Source organism: Dipodomys spectabilis, unplaced genomic scaffold (assembly GCF_019054845.1).
Source record: "Dipodomys spectabilis isolate Male_0828 unplaced genomic scaffold, ASM1905484v1 ptg000783l, whole genome shotgun sequence".
Lineage (NCBI taxonomy): Eukaryota > Metazoa > Chordata > Mammalia > Rodentia > Heteromyidae > Dipodomys > Dipodomys spectabilis.
The window spans coordinates 15,543,700-15,553,791 of NW_024871460.1; the positions used below are offsets into that span (position 1 = coordinate 15,543,700).

The 10,092-nt window shown below is 38.3% G+C and overlaps 1 pseudogene across 1 annotated transcript; it reads right to left on the minus strand.

Moving 5' to 3' along the window:
• Positions 1-202: 202 nt before the first annotated feature.
• Positions 203-1,137, minus strand: LOC122102374 (annotated as a pseudogene). Its single transcript, XR_006146486.1, has one exon. The product of XR_006146486.1 is annotated as a 40S ribosomal protein S2-like (transcript).
• Between the last annotated feature and the right edge of the window lie 8,955 nt (positions 1,138-10,092).

Sequence of the window (10,092 nt, forward strand, 5' to 3'; positions counted from 1 at the left end):
ATATTTTCACCCATCCTTCCCAATGCACAAGACTCTTGATGATAGGCTCTGGATGGTAAGAACTGTGATCATCTGAAGACTGATAGGCCATATAGCATAAGTATCACTGTACATCTGTATCAGCATACTTCTCTGTACATTAATTTTCTTAAATTTAATGGGCAGATCAAAATAGTATCTTTTTTTTTTTAAACAGGCTTGATTCACTTTATTGTTTTTGTATAAAATTCTATGTTGTAGCCACAGCTGGAGCTTGGGTCCTCTGCACGGAGACTCTGGTGTGGGTTTTCACAAGATGGTCAGTGAATTCCTGATCAGGAGATTTGGTGAATATGGTCTCTTTCCAGAGGTCAGGGGTCAGGTAACTGTAGGTCTTAGAGATGGCATCAAAGGTAGCTTTGGCGAAGTTCCCCAAGGTAGCAGTACAGCTCCTGGCTGAGGTGTAGCAGTCATGGATGACAGCCAGCAGCAGCAGCTTCTTGGGGACAGGAGCTGACAGGATCCCCGTGCCTCTGGGGGCAGGAATGAGGCGCACCAGCACAGAGCCGCAGAAGCCTGTCACCTTGCGCGGGACAGTGTGAGGCCTGCCCATCTTGTTCCCCCAGTAACCTCGCCGCACAGGGACAATGGAGAGCTTGGCCAAGATGATGGATGGCGCCCCCGGATGGCCGTGGCCACCTCCTTGGGGCACTTAACCCCCAGACCAACATGGCCGTTGTAGTCGCCAATGGCTACAAATGCCTTGAACCTGGTGCGCTGGCCAGCTCGAGTTTGCTTCTGCACGGGCATAATCTTCAACACCTCATCTTTGAGTGACGCCCCCAGGAAGAAGTCAATAATCTCAGACTCCTTGATGGGCAGGGAGAAAAGGTAGATCTCCTCCAGAGACTTGATCTTCATGTCCTTAACCAGGCTGTCCAGTTTGGTGACAGGGATCCATTCCTTGTCTTCGGCCTTGCCTACATGAGCCCCGAGGCCGCGACCCCGGCCTCCCCCAGGGCCGCGACCTCAGCCCCAGAGGCCGCTACTGAAGCCTCTACGGAAGCCACCATGGCCTCCCAAGCCCGGGCCCCCCGGGATCTCCGGCCCCTCCCGCTGCACCAGCGTCATCCGCCATTTGGTGTTTTCCCGGAGAAGGAGAAGAAGCTAGTATCTGTTTTATAGAGTACTTTTTAAGGAATCAATGAGAAAACACATGGGCCATGTTTATCACAACATATTCATACATTTAAACAAATGTTGGCTATGATTTGACACCTTTGTTTGTCTCTCCCTGTCTCATTCTCTGTCTTGATCTCTATCTTTGTCTCTACTTCTATCTCTTTCTATCTCTAGTCTTTGTCTTTGTCCCTGTCTCTAAGTCCCTGGACACTCCATAAGATCTTTCCTATGATTTAGCCACAGAAAATTTCTTGTTCTCTGAATTGACATCCTGCTTAAACTGTCTGCTTTCTCTATATTTCCCATTAGATTAAGGAGTGTTAAGTTAGTAGTTGTATCTCATTTGTATTTCCAATACTTAATACAATGCCAAACACTTAGTGGAAGACTTGTGATGCAAACGGTTGAATGAGGACAACTATTCATTCTCAAACGGAATTAGTTTCTTTGTATATTTGCTTCAGTTCACTTCTTGGTGGGGTGGTACAGACCACTTGTCATAACATAATATTTAACCCAAGTTTCATGACTATCCAAATGATGCAGATTGTGTCAGTGCTTATTGACAGACATAAAAATGTCCCTCACCAACTTGACTGTTTTTACTAAAACTGATGTTATCTGTTTATTTATGGGATTATATGAGAAGAAAATTTTAGAAGTTTTTGGTTTTATTTTTCCCTAATGATACTGGTTTAAGGTGACATATAAGGATGTAGTTTCAATTTTCTGCATGTGGATATCCAATTTTGCCAGCACCATTTGTTGGAAAAGCTGTCTTTCTTCCATCCCATGTTTTTTGCTCCATTATTGAATATTAGATGGCTATAAGTCTGTGATGTCATTTCTGTAGCCTTGAAGATCCAGAAACCACGTTCATGAAGCATTATTTATCATAGGCAAGATATGGAATCAGCCTAAATGCTCCTCAATGGATGACTGGATCAAGAAAATGTGATATATATGTATATATACACAATAGAATCTTCATCCATTAGAAAGAATGGTATTGTACCATTCATAAGGAATGTAAAGTTGAAAAAAATTATATTAAGTGAAATAAGCCAGACACAGAGAAACTAAAGTTGCATGTTTTCTCTCATTTGTGATAGCTAGAATGTGCCTATAAACATATATGTAAACACACTGTGGGTATTAAAGCCATTATAAATAAATTAACGGAACAATAATAGACTCTATGGAGAGTTCAAATAGTATAATACTTTAGAAAGATTAACTCGAAGCTCAAAAAAAAAAAGTACCAGGAAATGGGTAATTGCAAAAGGGGGGGGGGGGGGACAAGAGAAGAGGGTTGATCAGTGGGAAGCTGGGGAGAATTCATTGTATATACCACAAATTTAAGAAAAATGGGATGGGAAGGTGGCTCAGTGGTAGAGCACTTGCCTTGGGCTGAAGAGCTGAGGGACAGCGCCCAGGCCCAGCGTTCAAGCCCCATGACCGGACCCCCTCCCCCAAAAAAAGAAAAAAGAAAAATAAGGGAAGGGGTGGGTCAAAGGGAGTTGAAAATGTTGAAGGGATGATACAGGTCAAGATACATTGTATATATAACTGCTTTGTTAAATGGCAAACATGAATTCAACATATATCCTAAAAAATTAAGAAAAGTGAGAGAAGGAAAGAAGAGTGGTAAGTGAGAATGTTGAAAGGGGTGACACTGACCAAGACATACTATAGTCACAAACTGCTTTGTTGAATGGCAACTCCTTTGTATGACTACTTATTACAAAAAATATTTTTAAATGTCAAATAAATGATCATCCTTTTATTGTGCTAGTCCTGGGCCTTGAGCTCAGGGCCTGGGAACTGTCCTTTAGCTTTTTTGTTCAAGACTAGTGATCTACCACTTGAGCCACAGGCTCCATTTCAGCCTTTTTTGCTGTTAATTTGCCATAAGAGTCTCACAGACTTTCCTATCTGGGCTAGACTTGAATCACGATCCTCAGATCTCGGCCTCCTGAGTAGCTAGGATTACAGGCATGAACCACCAGTGCCCAGTTGAAGATATTTTTATAAAGAAAGGCAACAGACAACAAATAAGATTTCTTCCAAAAGTTTAAAGCCAGAGGGGATCTGAAAGTTTCAACAACAATTACACTGTAGAGAGCTACATGTACCAAAGCACACTGCCATTCATTCTGTCAAAGGATAAGTAAAAAGATGAGTGAATGTATTCCATGAATTATGCATTGCATCAGAATTTCATTTTGTTAGCATTTTGACCTCTACTATTTCTATGCCAATATCTTCTGTACTCCCAATTAATCAGAAAAGAAATTAGCATTGTAGATAATAGATAATGCTAGAATTGAACACAAGAGGTTGAAAACCTTTATAGTAATTTAACATTTAAAAGCATGAAATTGGTTTTGAAATTAAAATGAAATCAAAGAGCAAGAAGTAACCTCTTTCTGCTTCAAACTACAATTTTCAGAGGACATGAAAGTGCTCAATAAATTTCGATTCTCCACAAACTAGTTCACTGCTTTTGAGCTACTTTCTAGAAAACAAAAAAACAGAGAACAAGGGTTGATAAAAGTAGGTTCTTTATTTAAACTGACTATAGGACATTAAAAAACAGTAACAGCAATGTTCTACAAAGTCTTCATGTCCCTCTCCTCTACTCATGCCCACCACTGTTCTGTATTTCCCCCTCTAGTACTTTTCTCAGCTCAATAAGCTCACTCCACAATGTTCTTATACTCCTCTAGTGTTTCAGACAGACACTACAACCACATGGCCTGTGTATACTGATTAATCCCTCTACCATGAATGCTTTCATTCACAGGGCTGGATCCCTTCTCCCTTTAAGTGTGCTCAAGTTTCATGTTCTTGAGAAAGACTTCCTACACTACTGTATTCAAATTTGTTCCCGTATCTCTCCCAGATCCCCCTTAGCCAGAAAGCCTTCCTTTTATTAATTTTTAAAATTTTTCATTACAAAGTAGTTGTACAAACAGGTTGCAATTCGATATGTCATGGCATGAGTACAACATATTTTGGTAACTGCCTTTAACAAACTGTAATTTAACTTTCATAGTGATTTTTCTCTTCATGCTCCATTTCCTCCTTGGTTTTGAATTTTACTCTGCAGTCTCTTTCCCACAATATAAAATCTGTCTTTGTGCTCATTGATTTATCACAAGAACATAGAGAGTAATTGTAGTAGATTATTGACAAGTATGTCAGCTGAATAACAAAAAAAGTTGAATATAAATAATGTTCAATGAAAGGTAAATGAAAGCAAATGCCATGCACATGACACTAGATTATCACTGTATTCAAAATCACCAAAATGTAATTTTAATATTAACAGTGATCATTGAATATGAGATGAGCTTTTACAAGTATCATAATCTGAGTCCAAGGAATGAATATACCTGGGTACAAGAAGCACACACCATTATAAACAGGATTGCTGAAAGTACATTCCCATCAGTGGTAAGGGAAGTAAAATAATAGTATCAATTGGTACATGGAAGCAACAGAAAGCTTGAGTCTGTCCAGAGCTCAAATTGAGGAGAGAGAGAGGAAGAACAAGGAAAGAAACAGCTACCATAATCAGAAAAAAAACAACAACAGTTTTGTCAACTTCAGATACAGAGATGAAGTGATACAGGCTGCAGAAGTTGGGGACAAGTACACTTCAGAGATAATGGAAATGGCTTTAAAAATATTCAGGTTTCTCCCCTTAATTGGATTTTATCACTGAATTCTAGAATTCTTTTAGAGTAGCTTCTGAGAATGCGTGACTTATCTGTTTATGCTTTTTAAATAAAAATTACTTTTCCTCAGGAAAACTAGGATTGACTTTAAATGTAACTATCTTGTTGGGTGGTACATGCCAATAATCCCAGCTTCATGGCAGGTGGAGACATGAGGATCCTGAGTTTAGGGCTAATTCGGGTAGTTACAGAAACCCTGTCTCAAAAGCAAAATTTTAACAAAAGGCTAGAGTATGACTCAAGTAAAATAGCAAAAGAAGAAAAAAGCAATGCTTAATAATATGTGCATTGAAATAAGTTACTCTGTAAAAAAAAAATCAGGTTTGTTTCCTCTGAATAAAACAGAATATTTAAGACATAAATACCTTAACCAAAGTAAGTAGTAGTAATATAAATATCAAATTAAATAGTTGTAGAACTAGGTTCTATAGAGGAAATGCCAAAAGCAATGATAAGCCCTATGGTAAAGAACAAAGTTAAGATATGAGAAATAAAGTAAAACACACACACACACACAGCCAAAACTCTGACTTAGATTAAAACAAAAAACCAAAATTTAATAAATAACTTCTTTTTTTCTATCAGCATTGACTAAAGAAAAAACTAACTTATCTTGCCAAAGGCAGAATTTTAGTAAGAAAATACAATGCAGTGTTTCATATATTGTCCTTCTTATTTTTTTTCTTATCTTCTAGAAATTATGGAAAAAGTAATCTGTCAACACAAGAAAATATACTGAATCACACAATCCATATCGCCATCACAGTTGTCTTTGTCTGCTCCAACACACTTGAAACAGTCCTCTACTAGTAAGAGTGAGTCACCATAAAAATGATCATTGGATAACTAACAGATGAAGGCAGACGTGCAGAAAAATTAAACTTCTGACAGATGTTTTGGACAATGGTATCTCCAGCAAATATCATAATTATCAGCATTCAGTCAAAACATTCATTCAACCTTACAGCAATTCCAAATATGGCAAACCAACATTTGAAATACTTGCTATCCCAGGGTTTAAAGGATCAGTCAACTGATGACTGATAGCTATGCATATACATCTTTTCTATTTTACTTTGTAAGCAACAAAAATGAAACGCAGGTAGATAACATCTCAATTTATTCTTATACAGAGCCTCATACACTGATATTTTTTACCTTTAAAGGAAACTCTAGAAAACTTAATATAAAGTATTATTCAAATTACCAAGAGCAGATAAAATAAAACAATCTATTCATATTTGCAAACATATGAAAAGGTAAAATGTATTCTAAGTTGTTTCTCTTAATGGGTATCTTTCTAAAACACGCAGGAACAAGTAAAGAATATAAATCTAGTAAAATGACTGACAAACTTCAAGATGATTCAAGATTGGTTTATGTTAAAAAATAGTAATAACAGACCATGCACTGAACGTGCAAGAAACCACTGTCACGTACTGAATGCTTTCTTCTTTGGCCTATATAAGCTCCACAGAAAGTCCAGGTCAGTGTTGCATTTATTATACACAGGAAGTAAACACAAAAATTATTTCAGAAAATTCACAGCTCTATTGGACACTGGTGGTTCATGCCTATAATCCTAACTACTTAAGAGGCTGAGAATATAGGACTTGGCTGCATCAGATGGCTTCAAACCCAGATCATCAGATGGACGCCTCCTGAGTATCAAGGACTGCAAGGGTGAGCCACAAGTGCCTGGCTCAGTAGTTATTTTTAGGATAGGGACTTGCTACCAGCTAGGGTAGGGTTTGGGAACGTTCTTCCTTTAGGCTTCAAAATTAGTAGGATAAAAAGTGCCTATCTGTCCCCCTTGAAGATCAAACTAATGACTAATCTGCCAGGTCTGACCTGGTACCACAACCATCCTATTCTCAGCCTCTCAAGTAGTTAGGATTACACCATTTTGTTCAACTTAGACATAAATACATACTAAGAGTGCAGAAAAAGGAGTTATAATGTATTCATTTTCAAAGTAATAAACTAGGGCCTTTTCAATAAAAGGTTAATATCAAGTTTTTCTAATGTCAAATGTAATAGATATGTGGTAATTTCCAATTAGGGCAGTGATTGTTTTGCAATTGTGATATGAATCACCTTTCTATAAAAGATCTCTGTATTAGGAGAGATAAAAGGAAATTCTAACATTATTTTAAGTAAACTTTAGGAGTAGGAATTGAGATCTGTGGGAAGCTTACTTTTCTCCTGTATTTGTTCATTCTTCCTTTTCTGTCACCCAGTTATCTTTTCAAACCAAACATAATACCACTCAAAACCTGGTAAAGATTATATTAATTGTACTCAGTAACACCTACCTGTTTGAACTCTATGTTCCCACCACTACCACTTCCACCAATTATTGGCAAGCCTACCACCACAGAATCTTCCTCCCTATAAAGATTTCATCTTGCTAATACCAGAAGAAAAATAAATATGGCCCCAAATCAAACAATGAAATATATGTTTCTGAAGTTATCACAAAATATTTATGTGAAAAACATACTTAATGCTAGCTCTTCTATACAAATACAAATTGTACCCAGCTAGCTCTATTTCATCTAAGTTGAAACTTGAAAACCATTTTAACCTTACAAGCTATTGCTTTTAATATATTGTTTGCGACAATGGATTCTAGATTTGAAAACAAGAATTACTATTGTTACATGAAGTGCTAGAGTGCTGTTACTAAGTATTACTCATATTAAAACAACACTTTTGATTGTCAAAAAGCTGTAAGCAAGTAATAACTGTTGTCAAGTGTGTGTATGATGGAGATTGGGGAAGGGAGGAGAAGGGAGAGAGGGAAGGGGAAGGAGGAGAGGAGAGACAATGAAGGTGAGGGAAAATGCAAAGGCTCATCATAATGAAACTGTGGCCAATAAGATTGCTTGAGAAAATGGACAGGGGAATGAAGAAGAGTGATGAGGAGGGTGAGTCTGATCAAAGTGCATTGTACACATATATGGACATGTCAAAACGAATTTCCTTGATCCACTAACAGATGCTAGCAAAGAAAGAAATCAATTGTGAAAGGAGTTATACTCAGGAAATTCTTGGCTGATAAATTAATAGCTATTTTTTCCATATTCTAAGTGGAAGATCTCTTCAATTAATAATGGAATTATGGGCCAGTAAGACACACTGTATAAGCTTTCATCACTTCTTAATCCTCACCTTAAGGAAACTTTTCTATTTTTCAGCAAACTTGATTGGGATGTAGAAGCAAACATTTGAGAAGGTCTAAGGCCCGAGGAGGCAGTAACTGAGAAGAAAGTGGTTGTAGGGCCAGTGAGAGAAGAGAGTTGGGTACAGGTAGGGCAGACCCAAAACTTTAGGAAATGAGTTTTGAGCTGTGGCTTGAGAGAGGTTTTCAGGAAATTTGGCTTGGTGCAGCACAATGTGATATACATCTCAAGGGCAATGTTGCAGGAAACCCATAGCTCACACTTGTAATCTTATTCACTCCTGAGGCTGAGATATATTTTGAAGTCAGCTCAGGCAGGAAAGTCCATGAACCTCTTATCTCTAATTAAACAGCAAAAAGCCAGAGTGGAGCTATATCTCAAATGGTAGCACACCAACCTTCTGTGGAAAAAGCTAAGGGACAGGGCCCAGGCCCTGAGTTCAAGCCCCAATACCAAACACTCATACATGCCCTCTAGCACATGTGCGCGCGTGCGCGCATACACACACACACACACACACACACACACACACACACACACACACACAAATGTCTGGACAAAGCGGTATCTATGTATAGAGTCATGTTCCAGACTTCATTCAGCCTTGTTCCATATCACAAAAGATTACTCCTCAATTTTCCTCAAATTTCAAAACAGAGAAAAGAACAATAACCATCCCCAGGGTCACCCTGCTAAACATGAACAAGGACAAAAAAGTTGCACTGATTGACACCTCTTCTTCATCATTGGATCTATATAGCCAATTCACAGAAATATCCATAGTATAAAAAAATGACGGGGCTGGGAAGGTGGCTCAGTGGTAGAGCGCTTGCCTTGCATGCATGAGGCCCTGGGTTCGATCCCTCATCACCACATAAGCAAAAAGAAAAAAGCCGGAAGTGGCGCTGTGGCTCAAGTGGTAGAGCCCTAGCCTTGAGCTGAAGAGCTGAGGGACAGTGCCCAGGCCCAGAGTTCAGGCCCCACAACTGGAACCAAAAAAAAAAAAAAAGATTGCTTTTATTCTTCCTGCAGAAGGCCACAGAAGAACACATTTATCTTTGGGGAGTTACTCTCTCAAATATTCCCCAAGAATTTGGACTCTGGAAAAATGGCTGCAGCTGCTGCTGAATGTAATTTTTTTCAGGAAGACAAGTTTTCTCATTCAAAGGGTAAATGGTAGGAGAAAAGACTTCTGCAAACTGTCATATTTCACATGAAAAAAAAACACCTTTAAAATTCTCCTGAGTTTGATTTTTCTCTTTCATGATGAAAGAGTTTTAATTGGTCTCTTTCAGGATGGACAAGATAGCCTTTGATTTTTCAGTCCCAACCAGGACAAAAAAGAGTACTCCCTGAAAAGCTACTCCTTTTCTTTTAAATTGCTTTCCTTTAGGCTATATAGTTGGGTGTCAAATAGTTTGAAAACAGGTTGCCTTTGGTGAAAAGTTATTTTCTGTAGTCAAAGGAAATGGTCTTTCCAGCTTACCCTGGTCTCTTGGAAAGGGAGGTCAGTCCCTCCAGTATTTCTCCATGGGCAAGACTCTATTTCAATGTCATTGACTACACAGATGTTTTGGATACACAGCATCATGTATTACCTCTGCTGAAAGACCTCAAGGCAAGAGAATTCTGAGAAGCAATTTGTTTCAATACAATAGTTTGAGATAGATTGGCTGGTGCAATCAATTTTATTCTGTCATTAATTTTATATTAATTTACATATTTTATTGTCCAGGTGATGTATAGAGGTGTTACCGTTACATAAGTAAGGTAATGCGTACATTTCTTGTCAACCTTGTTACCCCTTCCCTCGATTTTCTCGATATTGCTGTTGCATTGGTTGCATCCTTGTCCTTTGTCTCACCATTCTGTTGTTCCCCTTCCCTTCCCTAATTCAAATAAGCATATATACAATACCAGGCTACCAAAACCAAATACAGTTATAACAGAGGATATAGCAAAGGGGGAAGAACATACAAAAGAAACAAAACATCACATAGTAC